This window comes from Protopterus annectens, chromosome 5.part1, assembly GCF_019279795.1.
Source record: "Protopterus annectens isolate FY-2018-M chromosome 5.part1, PAN1.0, whole genome shotgun sequence".
Lineage (NCBI taxonomy): Eukaryota > Metazoa > Chordata > Ceratodontiformes > Protopteridae > Protopterus > Protopterus annectens.
Window position 1 is genome coordinate 272,636,891 of NC_056736.1, and position 18,929 is coordinate 272,655,819.

General features: G+C 35.1%; 1 long non-coding RNA gene across 2 annotated transcripts in view; it reads left to right on the forward strand.

Moving 5' to 3' along the window:
• LOC122803291 overlaps window positions 1-18,543 on the forward strand; it is a 34,908-nt gene extending 16,365 nt beyond the window's left edge. Inside the window, exons 3-4 of one of the 2 annotated variants that reach the window (XR_006365098.1) lie at window positions 12,215-12,262; window positions 18,465-18,543. This is a non-coding gene — a long non-coding RNA (uncharacterized LOC122803291). Of the gene's footprint in view, window positions 1-12,214; window positions 12,287-18,464 lie in introns of both variants that reach the window. The other variant, XR_006365099.1, reaches the window with a different exon arrangement.
• Window positions 18,544-18,929: the final 386 nt, after the last annotated feature.

An 18,929-nucleotide genomic window follows, 5' to 3' on the forward strand; every position in this document is an offset into this window, starting at 1 on the left:
TTTAGAAGATGTCAAAATACATATATTTTTTATCTTCCTTACTAGGTTCATGGTTATTTATAGTTCAGAAGCAATCTGAATAGTTTCCATTAATATATTCAGCTACATTTTTGTTAGTTTCTTATATTTTAGATAAAATACCTTTATCAATTATTTCTTGACTTATCAGAGTTTTCATTAAATCTATAAATTTAGAGACATTGTTTCTTATTGACAATTGCATAAGATTTATCCTAGTTTCTATAGCTTGTCTGCAATTCTATATATATATATATATATATATATATATATATATATAACCACATGTCTTTGTCCAAATTAAATCTAACTATTATATTCTCTGTACTTTTTATTTTGCTTCCATCCATCAACTTTTACCAATAAATCAGATTATTTTCTTTAAGTTTATGCATTGTTTTCAAATTAAAAGTATATAAATTATTTTGTGTACAAGCTATTGGAAATATCAAAAATAGCCATGTTTTATTTCCTGGATTTTTATAAATATAATATTTAAATGCCTTTAACATTGAGGTTATATATGTAGTATTGATCTTAATGTTTCTAGTTTCCAAAATGTAGTGTTTTAATATCCATACAAATTGTTATTTATTATCTCATTTTGCTGTGTAAAATGTATCTGGTTTGAGGCTGCACACATGCTCTCTTGACTGACCTTCCATTTTACAGTATAGTTTTTATTTAACCATAAAAGAATTGTTTTAACAATTGATGATTCTGGGTACAATTATATTTCTGTCATACATATTCCACCTAATGACCAGTCCCTTATATGGTGATTTAAACCTAATCTTGGCTTATTAGGAAACCAAAAAAATTTAAGTATTAAGGAATTCAATTTTCTGATGTTTTTACTAGTTGGGAGGTAAGATAATGACTGTATTAAGTATAACATTTTGGGAGCATGACCATTTTTATTATGGTAAGTATTTCTTCCATTGTAAAAGTGAATTTGTTCCATTTGTTAACAAGAGTGTTAATATTGGCTAGATTGCTTCTGTAACTTTCCGCTATTGTGCTTCTAATGTTTCTTTTCAAGATTATTCCTGGATATATTGCCATCTTGTGCTACATACATGGAAAATCTGTCTTCTATGTCCTTTATATTTTCATTTTATGAGTAAAACTTTTGTTTTCTTTTCATTAAATGAAAGTCCAGATTTTTTGAAATGCCTTTACTGCAAGATTGTATTAAGGGAATTTCTATTATCATTCAATGTCAAGAAAATATCATCTGCAAATAGTAGTATTTTAGAACTTAAATTATTTATCTGCATTCCTTTGATGTCTGCCTTTGATCTTTATAACATTTGGGAAAGGCTGGATAATTAAGGTGAATAGTAATGGAGAGAGGAGGCAACCCTGTTTAGTCCCCTTAGTAATTGGAATTGACTCTGATAGATAGGAACCAATTTTTATGTAGGCCACAGAATTATCATAAAGTGAGTTAATTAGCTGGGAAAAACATAGTGAAAAATGGTTTTCCTTTAGAACCAGTCATAAGTAATTGCAATTCACAGTGTCAAAAGCATTATTTATATCAAACCTTAACAAAGTCAATCTTTGTTTATTGCTGCCTAGGAAATCAATTATGGATAAAACTCTCTTGATGTTATCATGTGTACTTCTGTTTATTATAAATCCTGTTTGATCTTCATTAATCAGATTTGATAGAAAATGTAACCTAGTAGCATGTATGGCCATGACTATTTTGTAATCTATATTTAAAAGTGAAATGGGTCTATATGAGGAGCATTCTGCTTGATTTCTATCTGCCTTTAATACTGGAGAAATTAATGTATATTTCCATTATGGCAGTCCTTTAATTAGATCATTAACTAATATAAAGACTTTATGCCGAATATGACAATCTTCTTTTGGTATTATTTTATATAATTCCGATATCAAGTCATTACCTGGTGCTTCATTTAGTTTTAGTTTCTTAATTTGATTTTAATTTCAGCCAGTAGTAAAGGTTTATCTATACATTTCTATTGATCTTCTGTTAGTCTATTTTAATGTAGTTTTAATGAATGTTTTAATCAAATATTGAGGATCTGTTATCCTCTCATTTTGATTAACTTTATTAAAGTGGGTTCTAAATATCTTCAGGAATTCATCAAAAGCTGTTACTTTTTTTACTTCCTGGTAAGAACATTTCTTTAATATGATTAGCTTTATTAATCAATTCAATTTTGGAGGCTAATTTGTGCATAGTTTAGGATTCATAGAGTACTTAATTAACTTAATCCTATTCAAATTTATCATAGTTTTATGATTTAGGATCTTAAAATATTATTTTTAATTCACCTATTTCCATCATTGTTCTATCCTAACTTTTTTGAGTGTTCTGTTGTAAATTATCAATTTTCTTTTGTATGTCAATTAAGTCCTTATCCCATTACTTTTTCTTAACAGCATACCAATTTTTATTATAACAGTTAGACAAGCTTTTAAAGCATCCCATACATATATTTCAAAAATGTCATACTTATAATTAATTTGTAAAACTGCTTGCATGTCTTTATTAAAGAAATCTCTAAAATCCTTTAAGTTTTTTATGTATGCTGGTATCCTTTTAATAGAATTTTTTTATTGTGATCTGTAAGTGGGCTTGAAATTGTCTTAACTTTGATAGGTTTAGATACTAAGTTATTTGAAATACATACACTGCCTATACTTGAATGGGTCCCATGTCTATGGGAAAAGTGAGTGTAGAAAAGAGAACCCAGGTGTGAAAACTCATTAATATCTTTTTGTTGAAACAAATCTGTAAAGTTTTTCAATTCTTTTTCTAGTGCTGGTATTCTTCTTTTTTTAGCATTAGAATCTTCTTTTATTATGCAATTAAAATCTCCTGTTATAATTATGTTTCCTTTTGAGTGCTGTATTATTCTTTCCAGTTGAACTTGACTGTTTTTCCCATACATTTTCTTAAAGTACCAGAATCATCATTCTTAGTGCCATGTAAAGTGAACACTTTTATGATAAATTTATTGACAACTGTATTAATATTATCTGTGACCTTGCTGGGTCTGGAGGTTTCCAGGGGAAGCTTAATGTATTTCTGATTAGTTTGCAGTCTGCTATCACTATTCTGACATTGAATTAACTTTCTAATGAACTTCTGACCACATTTGTCTGTAAAACATTTGTAAAGGTTTATTTGATGTTGTTCAGGAATTTTCATGACAGCATTTGGGACATAAGCCATGACTGGAGTTAGTATCTCACTCAGATTAACTCATGTCTAGGGCTAGACCAGTGTGAATTGTATTTTTGCAGCACCTGTGAAGGTACAAGAGAGAGACAAGAACAAAAAGTAGTGCACCTTCTCTCCTGATTCATTTAGTGCTGACAAATATTTTATTTGAGGCAGATACACACATTTGAATTCTTCCTTTCAATCTTTTGGATCTCCATCAGAAAGAAAGGAGATCCTAAAAGGATGTTTTGGTCAATTAATTTTTTAGGTTCATAGGTGTGTACTATGCTAATAGCTCTGGAGCCTTTACAAGCCTAGCCCATAGAAGTGCCCTGGCATCTTACCCCCAATTTTAGTTCCCACTGACCCTCTCAAGTAGAGCCACTGGAGTGATCCCCAGGGTGAAATGTCTATTTCCCATCCACTCATCAAAAATTCTCTTGAAGAGGGCCAGTGAGATGCTCTGCTTGACATGTATGGGAAGTCTGTTCCAGATCATGGGCAGTGTCTGGGTTATGAACCTGTCCCTCCAGCATCTTCTGTTGATTGTGGCAATGAGTTGATATCTCTGGAATGTGTGGTCCGGAGGGATTGGGATTTCTTTAAATATAGCATTTCTAACAGAGCTGGGTCAGACATGGCTTTTAAGTCAAGCAGAGATTGCCTCTTAGTAGACAAAATGAGACAGAGAATAGCTGGAGGTTTTTGAGTCTGTCCATGTAGAACATGTGTTTAATGCCTAGGATCCTCTTCATGAGGCAGTTTTGTGGCCTTTCCATCTGTTGCATGTGTCTAGTGAGGTACATGCCAAATGGGGCATTTACTCGACGATTGGCCTAATGAGCGAAGAGTAGAGGGATGATGATCTCTTTCATCCTGGATGCAACACCCTTGGTAATGAGATGTGCCACATAGGACTTTCTGACCACAATGGCAATGTGGTGGTTGAAAGAGAGTTTGCTGTCAACCTGTGTCCCTAGGTCTCTTATAAGGCCTTCAGTGTTCAGTAGGCTCCCATTGATGTGGTAATTAGTGGGAACTGAGTTCTTCCCAAAGGGAATCACGATGCACTTTTTGGCATTAAGCTTAAGGCCATGGTTTCGACACCAGTCATTGGTCTCAGTGAGGCCTTTCTGCAGGATGTCTACACCACTTGGAGAGATAATAATGGCTCCCAGCATGAAGTTGTCTGCAAACGTGGTCAGCCAGAGTCTCTCCATGTTGATCTAGACTTCTGAGAAGTAGATTCCAAACAGAAGAAGACCCTGGACCAATCCCTGTGGGACTCCACTCATGGCTAGTTGGCAGTCTGACTTGGAGTTCGCTATTTTCACCTTGTTGGTTCTATCTGTGAGCCAATTTGCAAAATATTTCCTTGTGGTTAGTGAGCAATGTATAGAATTTCTTAGTTTTTTTTTTTTTTTTGCCTTTTCATTGATTAATACTAGGCTAACTGCATTGAATGGCCATTTAAAGCCTAGCAGATATCCTGAGGTTGACTCAAACCCTGTATTTTGTGTCTATGAGCTGAAGACTAAACCATTATGTCAACCCCTACCCTTGTAATAAATCTTGTCTGAAGAAGCCCTAGAGGTGAAAGCGGTTACTGCTCTTTAATAAATGGTTGATCGTTTACCAGTCGCCTTTGATTTTATAGTATAAAAGACGTTATTCCTATTTATTCATACACATTGTTATTATAACGTGTTGCCTTGGTGGTTCCCTGGATGCTACTAGCAGTTTGGATAGTTATATTTTACTTTATTATTGCGTCCTTGGGGCTTTTGTTCGAAGGGAGTTGTGACCGTTTGCTTTATGGGAAATAAGCTATTCCTTTTTAAAATTCTGAAAACTATAAAGGAAAGCCAGCTAGGATAAAACCGTAATGCTATGATTTAGTGCTAAATGGTCACTCATTGAAGTCTTACTGTTATGGTAAGTCTTAACGTCAACTATATATTTATAAAATGTACTTAAATGCTTTATGGATAAAGCCTTATATCATATGTAGTATATATCTTACAGCTACTGTGTTATAAATGTCACTGTCATTCCTTTTACTGCAGGAATACTTTGACCCAAAATATGTCACTCTGGTGCCCCCCTGCATGTACCCTGTACTGACTTATGAAAGATATTATCCAAAAAGGAAAAGTTAAGAACAAGCCTTGTCTGAATTAAACAATAAGAACAGAAAATGGCAGTAGGCTAAGAATATATGCTCCATATCCATAAGTCTAACTCCTCACACATTACCTGCTTGAAAGGCCTAAATCTAATATGCAACATCAACAAAAGCTGCTGGAAAGACAAGATTGTCTCCCAGAGGCTGCCCTGTCTCTGGAATAGACTTCCCATACATGTCAAACAGAGTACCTCTCTGTGACCCTATTCAAGCGCAACCTTGATGAGTGGATGGGAAACCATAAATTTGTCCCGGGGGTTCCACTTGTGCCCTCATTTACTGGGGTATCAGTTGCTGACTGAGATTTCTCTTTTTGGGGATAAACTCTTGGCTAGGCTTGTAAGGGACCCAGGGCCATTAGTTTAGTAACTTCCTATGATCCTATAATATAAAGTTAACATTTTCTATACAAACATAGAAGAATAATGATTTCAAATTAAGATATGAATATGTTTCTATACGATGGATAGAGAAAGAATAGTCTTGAAAGGTAATGTAACAATATCTAAGATATTGCATCTTATATTTTTATACTCTGTAACATCTAAGGAAGTTTGGATCAATAAAATATGAAATACAAACCCTGTCAATAATATTTACAAATCACTGGTACTGTCTATCATTAAACATTCTTTTAAATGATGGTATCTTTTTTTGTAATGCATGGATTGCAGTGATTATGCTCTGATATCGTGAAAAAGATAAACCAGTTAAGCACTTCTGTAATGCGAGACCTGATTGTAACAATTATTCAGCACCGCTGCTTAAGATCAGGTATTGCATTAGGCAATAGTTGTCAGCAGATTACTGTGTAAGAATTGAAAGTTTTCTTTGTGCCTGCTGTCTGTCCAGTAATCTCTCCCTGACTTTCTTTACCTGACATAAATGTATTACTCGGTGTTTTTGACATTGCTTGCCTAGTGCTTTACGGCTTTGAATACCAGCAAAATACTTCGCACTTTTTTTCTGTAACTTTCAGGACATGGCAGATAAAGCTCTGTAGACTACAAAGAATTGTGATTGGTTCTCTGATCATAACTGTCCATTATGTGTTCTTGATGAGGATGCCAAGATTCACTTCTCAGGCTTTGCTCTCGAGGTGAATTTCTTGGCATCCATATCTTGAACACCTTATACTGTGGTTACAATTGAAGATCCAATCATAATCCTTTATTTAAATAATGCATTACTTACTGAAATACACCATACATTTACTGACTTAGTGCAACTTAAATTGCAACATTTAAAGTATCAGTACTAATTAAAATGATTTGTTTCATCAAGTGAGCATTAGTCAAAGTACTTGACATAAGTACTTCCTAGTGATATCAGAATGGCAATCCCAAATAAAACCAAGACTCTTTCCACAAAGGGCAAACGTCCAGTCTGGTGGACCCCAGCCATTAACAAACTTTACAATAAGAGGAGAAAGCTATTACATGATAGAACAAAATCCATAAAAGGGAAGTCACCCCTGATCATTATTAGTAAAAAAATACGAGCACTCATAAAATCAACTAAGGCCCATTTTGAGAGAAAAATTGCCATGGATTCAAAAGACAATCATAAGGCCTTTTTCAGCTATGTTAGGAACCTGGGTGGAAACTCCCAGATATGCTCTGAATTAGTCCAAAATGATACAAAAATCACTGAACCCACAGACATTGCCAACATACTGGCAGACAGGTTCAGTGCAAACTTCACCCCTCTCCCCTAAAGGAGAGATAACTATCCCAGCGGAGTGTAGCCTCCCAGACATCTCAAATGCGCAGGTGAAAGCTGCTCTCTCTAAAGCTAAAAACACAGCATCAATGGGACCGGATGGTGTCCCGGCTGTGTGCTACACAAGCTAAATGAGGAATTAAACCTGCACATAAGGCAGCTGTTTAATCTCAGCCTTACCACAGGATACGTGCCCAAGGAGTGGCGTACGGCAACTGTGGTCCCACTCCACAAAGGCGGTGCCTCTACGGACCCTGGTAATTACGCCCCATAAGCTTAACAAGTCTAGTCTGCAAAGCTATGGAGAGGATCATAATGGAGCTCATAAACAAAGATATAGGGGACTTGCAGACATTGGACCCGACCCAGTTTGGCTTCGTCAAGGGCAGATCATGCCTTTTGAACTTGGTCGACTTCTTCAAACAGTCACCAAGGCCATTGATGAGGGAAAGGCAGTCCATACAGCCTACCTTGACCTTGCAAAGGCTTCGACACAATACCCCACTCGGGTATTGTAGAAAAACTTACCAGCTTAAATGTAAACCCATATGTCACAAGATGGGTTGCAAACTGGCTTAAGGACAGAACCCACAGGGTTAGAGTTGCTGGCGCTATGTCAGACTCCAAGCCGGTCACAAGTGGTGTCCCACAGGGCTCGGTCCTTGGCCCCTATTGTTCAGCATCTACTTCTCAGAAGTACAGGCCAACATGGGAGGACTTTGGCTGACAAAGTTTGCAGACGACTGCAAACTGGGCGCCATAGTGGAAAGTGCATCGGACATGGATATCCTTCAGAAGGGACTCACGGAAACAGATAGCTGGTGCCAGAGCCATGGCCTGAAGTTAAACGCCAAAAATGTATAGTCATACCCTTCGGGAAAAACAAGGTAACCCCAAGCTACCATATAGGTGGCAGTCCACTAAGCACAGAAGAGGTTATCAGGGACCTGGGGACCCAGGTTGACAGTGGCCTTTCTTTTGACACTCACGTTGCTAAAGTGGTTAGAAAGACCTTCTACATTGCCCACCTGATCATGAAGGGATTCACATCCAGATCTAGTGAGGTCATTGTTCCCGTACTCTTCACTTATCAGACCAATGATCGAGTACAATGCCCCATTCGGGATGTATCTCACCCGACATCTGCAGCAATTGGAGAGACCCCAAAAGTTCCTCACCAAAAGGATAAAGGGACTCCAAAATCTGTCATATGCTGCCAGATTGAAGAAACTCCAGCTCTATTCAGTCACATACCGTCTGCTCAGAGGTGACATGTGCCTGACATACAAGGCCATGTCCAACCCGGAATTAATGGACATGCTCCACCTTAAAAAATCCAAATCCACCAAAACCACTAGAGCAAGCGACTTAAACCTTAGCATGGATATAAATAGGACGTGCTGGAGGGATAGATTTATCACTCAGAGACTCCCTATGCTGTGGAATAAAATCCCGGTCCATGTGAGGCAGAGCACCTCGCTGGCTCTGTTCAAGAGAAATCTTGACCTGTGGATGGGAGATCGTAGGTTTACCCCGGGAATCATCTCTGTGTCACTGCTGGACAGAGGCAAAACAAACTAATGGGCACAGTATTTTTTCATATAAGGGGTGGCGTAAGCCACAAAACTTTGGGCTAGGCTTATAAATGCCTTAGGCAGATAGCCTAGTATAAACCTATGAACCTATGAACCTATAATGTAACATGCATATAAGCCCTGGAAGATCAGATTTTACAAACTACATTATTGAGTATATTCACACCTGCTTACTAGATATGCAGTCCATGAGACGATCAAGGAGCCTAGCTCAAATTCTCAGTTGCACCAAAGCAGTGTCTGGTTAAGTAATCTCTTCAAGGTCACAGTACGAATATGAATTTTGAGGGAATGAAATATTGTACCACAGAAAGTAGTCCATTAACAGCTCATAACCTTATTCCTCTGCACTAATTGCCAAACGTAACTACTATAATCTAGACAAGATTGTCCATAGTGAGAACTGCAACCAAGACTTTTATTAAATGTTTTTGTCTTGTCGCTGGTGCTTTTTGAATAGTATTGTTCTTAGCAGAGACACTTTTGTATGATACCATAATCTGCAATGATTCCTTAAAATTTACCTTCAGTTAATCATGTCTGAAGTTGTTCTTACAGTCAGTGCTCCTTGTTATAACATCCATTACTATGTTCAGATGTTTTACAAATATCATTCCAGTGTTTAAGTATTTATAAATATTAGAATATTGTAAATATTAGAATGCACATTGTTGGACAGCTGAAGAACTGAAAACATCAGAGCTGAAGCCGTGTAACTCCAGTAGCAGAGAAGATCGAGCAGAACAGATTGTTTAGTGATAATTTAGTGAATCAAATTTGGGAAAATGACTCAAATTTGGGAAAGACAGGAATAAGACAAGAAGAGACAAGGATGTCCAACCAAGAGTTGAATGGATTGCATGACAGAAAGCTGTGACAGTCTGGCATGAATGTTGAAGAAACACACGTAGTCCACAGATAATCCACTGAATTTATTATGTATTTCTATGACCAAGTAAAAAAATATAAAACCAAAAATCATAAAACTGAGTCAACATGTAAAACTGGGTCAACGTACGTAAAGCGCTTTTCGTCCGGATCTTATCCGGACTTCTTCAGACAAACAGTTCCATACCCAGCGATAAAGTTCAAATAATTACAAAATCAAGAAATTGACCAATCAAACCCAGCTCCGTACTTGACTAGCTCTTAAAGGAATAACCTTAATATTACAAGCAAGCATCAAACCTACATTGTCAATTGCTATATAGCTTACACATTAAGTTATTTGAACTTCTCTGCCTACCTTGTTGCAAATCAACAGGAGTAGCATCAATCGCACTTCACAGTAATAATTAGTAATAAGTTTAATCTTTAGAGCAAGAAACAGTTGTTAAACCTGGCATGCTAAAAAGTTGTTACTGCTGGAGTCCCGTAACTCCTTATGTTAGCCTTAATGATTCACTTGTTGATGTTGTGGTGAGTTGGAATAGTGAAAGGACGTAGTGTATCTGTTTACTAGTCTGAAAGATGGTACCAACAGCACATATAGAGTACTTTATTCAAAGTTGACTATAGAGGCTATCTAAATAAATTCAAAATCCGTACTCTGTAGTGTTGGTTACACTCGTATATTTGTGACAAGATGACTAAAGTGCTTATTATTTAGTTAGCTCCCCTATCACTAATTTAGGTTTACATACTTAACATCTTACCATTGGTTTATGTTATCATTATCGGTAGCTAAAACAATGATGTATACAGGCTACTAATGCCAATGAATTAATATTCATGTTAAAATTATGTCCTGTTGCCTAAAACTTATTAACCCAACCACTCATTAGTACAAAATAGGGTCGAGTTAGTAAAAACCAATCCTGTAAGGTATACTATTAACCTTACTTCAAACATGTCTTTTTTACTATGACTTTTATAACTCATCAGGCAGCTCCCTCCCAGGTTGGTCATAAAGTTCATAGAGATGCTAAATAATTGTAGGGATATATAAATCACTAATATTTATTGTATAAGCAGTACTAAACATGTGAGGACTATCTGCCATATCTTAATGGGCTACTAAAACTTACAATTTGGCAACAACGTCACAGATGATCTATCTCCAAAGGCTCCTTAATTTTAAAATACATGTTATAGAACATGTTTCATTAAGGCCTGGATCCATAAACACTCGTAAGCACAATTGCCAACTTAGTTCCCTTTTCTCAAGCAGGAGTTTAATATGACTGTCGTTGAGGGACCTAACTCCTATGCTATTGTTGTTTATTTGGCAAATCACCATGAATTTGAATTTATGTCCACTGTTCTGTTCACAGTGTTTAGCTAGAGCGTTTTCACATTTCTTCCTGCTGATTGCGTATAAATGCTCGTATATTCTGTCCCTCAAACGGCGGTCTGTTTTCCCTATGTAAAATGACGTACAATGTTGGCATTAGGCTAAGTAGACTATGGACTTTGTATTACAACTAAAAACATCCCAGATGGCAAAAGTTTCTTTTCTGACTGTAAAAGTATTTGAAGTGTCTATAAAGGGGCAGTATTTACATGCCCCACATTTATGTGTACCCAAATTGTTTTTCTTCACTTTACATTTAGTTTCCAGTAAGTTTTTCATGTTTAGTCCCCTCCTAAATGTGATAGTTGGAAATTGTTCAGTTTTACTGGAAATATCCTTATCTAATGATAAGCAGAACCAGTATTTTCTTACTATTTTCTGGATGTCGATAGCTTCCGGGCAATAAGTAAATGTAAAAGCCAGGGAAAAGTTTTTAGTTTCCGTCAAGTTGTTAATAGTACTCGTTTCATCCCTGAGGCTAGATTCTTTTTGTCCAAGGACACTATTAGTTGCAATATCAACTGTATTTATTAAATCAATTGTTGGATTTCCATTTAATATAGGTCTATATGTCCCGTTACTCCTCTTTGCTGAGGTTTCAGTGCCTGATTCTCAGTTACTATCGTTGGACTTTTGTTTTATTGGTGTATGAATGTTGAAGAAGTCAGAGGTGTGGCATTGAAATGAGAGAGGAGGTGAAATTTGACATCACATGTAAAAACTGGGGAAAATTGAAGAATCATTATGATTAGTTAGACTTAAAATAATCAACATGTTTAGTCACACCCTGTTTTTTTTTTTTTTTTTGCTGGTCTTTCTTGTTACTCTTAGGTAGGCTAATTATTCATCTTGTTTGGTGCTTATTTATTTGTTCCTATTATTTGCAGAAAGATCAGATAACCAAAAGTGTGTATTCCCTGTCTGTAACATAGTTAACAAATTTGAGATAATCCAGTGCGGTAAAAAGAAAAATATATTTTAAAGTGACCTGGGTATATACATCTTCATTATTATCTACAACTATTAATATTTTAAAGTGAAGCTCTGACATAGCTGATACACAGCTTCATTTGTCAGCTCCAATAGCTGTTCCACTGATCAGATCAAGGCTGCTATTTGCAATCCCTGATGTGTATTACAACCTTAAGAGCGTGTTATTTGCCAGCTATCTTATTTATTTATTTTTTTTTCAGTTGGTAAAGAATCAGAACAGTCTGAGGGTGGAGGCACCCACAATCAAGGTGAGACCATTCCAGAAAATTCAGGTAATCTTATATAATGTTTCAGTTCTTGATTATACATCATTTTATTAATCTAATTCATGTTTTTCACATCTGCTTGATTATTACAGTTCCTATCTTTCCATTGTTTTCCCAAGAATTCAACAAATTTTGCATACAGTTTAATATCCCTTTAAAGTTAATGAAAGTTGAAGCTGCAAGCAGAATTGTCTTTAAGATATTCTGCCTTAATTATTTTAGTCTTCTTAAAATGAGTAGTGGAGTATTGCAGTGATAAGTACAGAAATAAATATAGATTATGGTACCTGTCAGCAGCCCTTTTTAACCGTAGAATTTGCTATAGCCTTAGGTAGCCTGGAAAAGACGTATAAAATTGGCATATCCTTTTCTTGTAATATATTCTTCCCATCTTTAAACATAAGACACCTATCTTTTGATCATTATATTCTAAATGTTGTTATTCATCAAACTCACATACTTTTGTTTGTATTTAAATAAAAGACATTGTTTGCAGACAGCAGCTGAGGTTTCTCCTACTGCAGTCTAATACAACAGCTAGCATGCACACATTTCTGGACAATGATTCCATTGTTCTGGGTTTATATTAAACTGGTTTGTTATACCTGTCTTAATTGCTTCACATACCAACCAGCTAGATTTTTAATACTATTTCCCTATATTTGTTATTGAGCTATACATGGAGTAACTTAGAAATCTGCTGTTCTTTTGTCCAGTGCATCAGGTTAGTACTTTGAATTATGTTACCTTCCTTTTGAGTGACTTATTAAAATTACTGCAGTAGTTTTCCGGTGAATGTACTTTCTCCTCAATATGCTGAAAATAAGTTTATTCTTCAGCTTCTCAGCCTTTTTGTTCTTAAACAGTTATAATACCCTGTCTTTAACCTTTAACAATCTGCCCTTATTCTGCCTTTACTGAATAAAAGCCCACATTATGCCATTAAGGGCTCGAATTGACAAATTTCTACCAGGACATTTATGTTAGTGGCTAACATGAAATCGCAGGCTTCTTTGATGCCACCTCTCCTGAGTTTAACTTTCTTTAACTTTTTCAGCAAGATAAACAAAGAAGGTGTTAATACATCTGGTGGGCTCTGGTGACCCAGTTCATGTTGAACAATAAATGGAACCTGATCATAACTGCTCTATGTGTTATAATCCTTCTGTTGTCATTTTCACATATTTGCTTCTTCTTCTAACAAGTACTGGTGTTAATTAAGGCAAGGTGTCTTCATGGCTTTTTACATAGGAGTAGATGATATTGTTGCACTTCTAAACTCCAGTCTGTCTACATATTTTTAAATGCATTTCTTGTATAAATAGGATGTCTACTTTTAATGTAGAGAGGCAGCATTGTCAGTTTTTTCAGCTATCCCTCACCCCCATTCAAACTCCAAAGTTTTATTTCATATATTGATGAACCTATTTAATTCTTTACCACCCATTACTCATGCCCTTACCTTCACCTGTGTATCTCATGGGCTTAACCCCATCTCCATAACAGAGAAATACGGTACATCTGAAAATCTCACTTTCCCAAAGTGCCATTAGCAAGTTTGTCATTTTCTTCATGGTAAAGTTCTAAGAGCAGTTTAATAGCTAAGCACCATTTGTAGCATAATTATTATGTGTAACATATGAAACTAATATTCCATGTTCTATTGGCTTCTTATAAACTTTGTAACAAAAATGGAATAATTGAGAAGATCCTCTTTAATGCTGATGGCAATATCTATATGATTCTACAGAAGCAGAGGAACATGGTAAAAGTTATGATACCTGTGCCATGCTAGTATAAAAAAGAGCCATAGCTAAAGGCATCCCTTTATACCTGTAAAATGTAACAGTTGTCTTTCATTACAGGGTAGCATTTAGAAGAGTACCACTGAAACAAAGACTTTCCCTTTCTAATATGCATTCAGCATGACTCCTGTATTTCCAAATTTATAGTAACTATTTCCAAGTAAAATGTATTCAGTAATATTTTATTAAGCCAATTCACTTATGACAGTTCTAGTAACAGAGATGGAAACTTTACCTTCACTATGCTGACATCTGAGAAGGTCTGTCATACATAAGTTCTGAGTAAGGCAGGTACCAACTTACCACAAACATTTATATATCACTTCCTTCTCTCTCTCTTTGGTCTTCTTGGGTGAAGCTTAGCTGTTCTGGTTAGTCTACATCAGAGTATGCTTGTACTTCAATATTTCTTGCTTGTCAAGGAAGCATAGAAAATAAGAAACATCAAAACAGTAGCAACACTGTATTAACACATAATGTTAGTGCTTTTGTTTCATTTAATGAGACTTCATCAGACAAAAAAGTCAGAATTCTTTCATTTAACTAGACTGAGACAACAATTCAAAAATAAGTTAAAAACATTATTATAATGTCTGCATTCACTTCATGCTTAAGTGAGCATTTCTTTAAAGCAAGTTCATTTAAACCAGGACAGGAACAACCATTTATCACTCATCAACTGCATTAACAGAATTCCAGCTGATTTTTCAAATTTCCACTTCCAACATTCATAATCACTGTATCTAAAACTTAAAACTTCCTCACGAGACATTGTGTTTATTTAAATGTATTGCTTATCTTATTCCATATGTATGCTTGTAGATTCTGCAACTTAAAGATATAGAAGTGTGACTAAAATAAAATGTTAAGCAGGCTGTGCAACATTCAGCATAGATAACATTTTGGGGAAAACAGATAAAATAGCCAAGTGTCTCATAGCTGGTCTTAATATTTTTCATAATAAAATTATAGTCTGTCCCCAGTAAATTTGCAATGCTTGCAGTTATTACAAGCACAAGTGCCTCTCAGTCCTGTTTTATTCAGTATAACCTTGAGATTGTTTTCCACCAGAGATTTTCAGTTCTGATTTGTCATGTCAAAAAATATAGACTCATTAGCCACTAAGTGACAGATATGCATGCATATGTGCAGAATTACCCAGCTATTCTTCACTTTAGACTTTGCTTGGGGAACCCATGCTGTAAATTAAATCAAAAGCTAAATGTTTAGAATGCCCACCATCACATGATAGTCCTTTGGCACAGTCAAAATGTGTGTAACACAATGGTCTAGATGAAGGATTCTAACATCCTGCACGTCCTTTTCAATTTCATTAAGAAGTCTAATTGGACTAATTGTAAAGCCTGTAATTTAAAGCATATGACTACAAGGTTTACTTTCAACAATTTAGCATGCTATATGCCTTTGGGTTGTAATCATTTGTCTTTAGCAATAGTTTTTTTATTCCATACTATTCAAGTACTGGTACCTTTTTTATTAGCTGACTACTTTCAGTATTTTTGTATTAGTAGGTCAAAAACAACACATTTTTGATGGAATTCCAACAAAAAATTCATTTCAAAAACATTTGCTGCCTTGAACGTGCCAATTAAACCAAATACATTTTATTTACTATCAGACCATACAAAGAAATTATCAGTGAAGCATGAGTAACATTGGAAATAAAAAAGATAATAACAAAGAAGATCTTCTTTGGTGCACATTCAGTTGCTAGCACTGGGCCATAAAAGGATTAGTGTAACTCTGGATCATGACAAATCCCATGGCCTTCTCCCTCTGTGATATATGTTGTTTCTTTAATTACAAAATAACAGTTGAAACAGTACTGAACTTAAGCACTTTTCAGTCATATTGACATCCCTCTGTAAATGGCCATTGTTGTCTGAAAGTCTATTATTTTCAATTTATTTTTGACCCACTGGGCACCTAAATAGCTACTAAAATGTCATTCTTACCAGTTATGAGACTCATATTTTCATGTCAAGTCTGTAGATTCTAAAATGCAAGCCTTAATTTATTTAATAGTTTTCCTAACTTAAAAATGGCTGAAGACTGAGTCTGTGATACTCTAGCAGTAGCAGCAATGTGAAACAGTGTACTCCTTTCATTTTGCGATTTTGGTTTCAATGGCAAGTAGAGCAGGCATATATGCATTGGACACCTTCAAAGATTAAGCTATTTCCTGTGTAATACGCAAACCGTGTCAGCCCATGCCTATATGGTTAAATCAGTGTTTTGAAATGCTCTTAATTCTTCATTTATAGAAAGTTCACCAAAAAATTTTACATCAGATAAAACCACCTTTGTTCATAATATAAAGACTCTATAAGCAAAAGGTCACTACCTTTCTAGAAATTTCATAATTAAAAGCAGAAAAAATGCACTATATTTTACCATACAAAATGGGATTTTTGACCCTGTAATAGGGGAAGATTATTTTTTTGGAAGCCGAAGAATTATAACAAAAAATGGCAGTGAAGTGAGAGAAAGTAAATGCATTGATATGAAGAGTAAATGTTGTGATGAGAAGACAGGCAGTAAATTATTTAAAATGTCTATGTTATCACCAGCCATGTTTGATATAATACAATGACTCCATGCCAAAATGGAAAAAAGTAGAAGATGAAAGATGAGCACTTATTCAACTTAGATTATTAATCAGGACTAGTCATATCACCATGTGTGCTTTGTTTTATTGCTTTTAGCTGAGCTCAGCAACTGAACTCAGTGATTCCACTTGCTGGTACTGAGTTTTGTTCCTAATTCTCGCACAAAGCCTAGATGACCCACAATGTCCCATTCAGTATTTCTAATATGCTTAATGAGTAGTTAGGTATATACATTTGAGAGAATTCAGTGTTCTGAAGAAAAAGAACCAGTAAATTATTTAAAATATTTCAGGTGTCACCATTTATTATTATTGTATACTGTGGCTGTCTGACTGAGATAAAAATGAAACATTTTTTACTCATGGAATCCACACTATACTATTGTTAAAAAGGATTTGAAGAAAACTCAGTAAATTTAAAAATTTGTATTTTGATCTAAAAAAGGATTGGATGCTTGCTTTGACCAACATGTCTCACTATAGGAGCTTTTGTAGTAAAGCAGTGGACAAAGGGGTCCCGATGATTTTATCAAAGATTTACATCATCGAATGGTATTTCAAATGGCATTTTATTGAACATACCACTCGTTTAACCATTCTGACTGAAATCATATTACAGTGGGAATCAGGACATTTGCCCTTTCTCCACTGTAGTGCAATCACAGATTTGGTATATATATAATATGCGGGGGCTGGGGTACAGGGGTTCAATAACTGGCATTTCTGATGAAATGCTGTTTGATGATGTAAATCTTCAATGATATCATATAAACCTGGATAATATTGTGTTGTATATTGAATTCTAGCTGAGTATGTGTTATACATTGTGGAATAATACTAATGAATATGAGAAAGTGTATGTTTGCCTTCTTAGTCATGTGCAATATTAATTTAGAGAAGATTTAGAAAGCACAGTTAATCACAGTTGTTGAAAGTCTTTTTTTTGGAAAGTACAGCTGATAAACTTCTGCTATTTAGACCTCATATTTCATTGTTTTATGTTCTTCTCAAGATTCATAAAAATGTTATTAGTCTTCCAAGGAGACCAATTGTTTCTCAGATAAGGTAGTTCCATAGAGCAAGTGAGGAGTGTTTTGGGTACTTTAGTTAAGAACTATGCTGCACAGCTTCCATCACGTGTCTGAGATAGTGGCCATTGTTTGACTGAACTTTATACCATTAACTAGAAACAGGATTATTTGTTTATTAATATGCCTAGTCTCTAAATGAGTTTGATTTCATAGCTTTGTCTTATTTTGTACAGGAAGCTGATTTCATTTCTTTTATTGTTGAATTACTGAAGTTTTGTTTACGGAACAATTTCTTTTATTTTAACGGTTATTTCTTTTTCTCAGCTATGAGGCACAGTTATGGTGTCTAAATTTGCCATCAGCCATGCAAATATTTTTATGGGCCTACTTGAAGACAAATATTTTGTATTAACCGTTATTTTTTGCACCATGTGATATGCTGTAAATGTTATTTGGATGATTTATTTGTAATTGTTAAAGGCCTATTACATGAAATTGCATTGCTTTTATTAAACATATTCTGAACAATAAGATTTAGTATTTCCTTTGCTTAGAGCACACATGGTAAAGTACTGAATTTCTGGATTTATTTGTACAGGTACATGCAACCATTAAGACAAATGTGGCTATGGAAAGCTACTTGCACTCCCTGAGAGACACAGTTGTAATCCACTTTTTGTACCTTTAATCCATTTTTGTTGATATTTCTATTTTTACAGCTGTGAAAGAAACGGATCCCTCTCATCCAGGTGGCAACCCTGAGCCAGACAGTACTAGGCCAAAAGCACCAGGTAATTAATTCTTAATAAGGTTAAGTTCTTGATTATAGTTTCTTTTATTTTTGTCCTGTATGTGATTTCACATTTCTACACATTAAGTACAGTTCCTAAATTTCCATTTTGATTCCTCAGAATGCAAAAAAAAACTTTGTCTATAGTGCAGATATTTTCATAAAGTTGTTGAGGATTGGTGCTGCACACAAAATGTGTCTTATAATTTGCTCCCCTTGCATTTTGAATTTTGATATGAAATGTTTTAGTATGACCAACATTCTGAAAACTAGGGTTCCATGAGCCCTCTACCCTATTATAAAAAAGTAGTGAAGTAGTGCAGATTGCTTTTTTTATTTCTTATCTCTCTTCATATGTTTTAAATTCTGTCCTTCAATAAACTAAAGTATATTA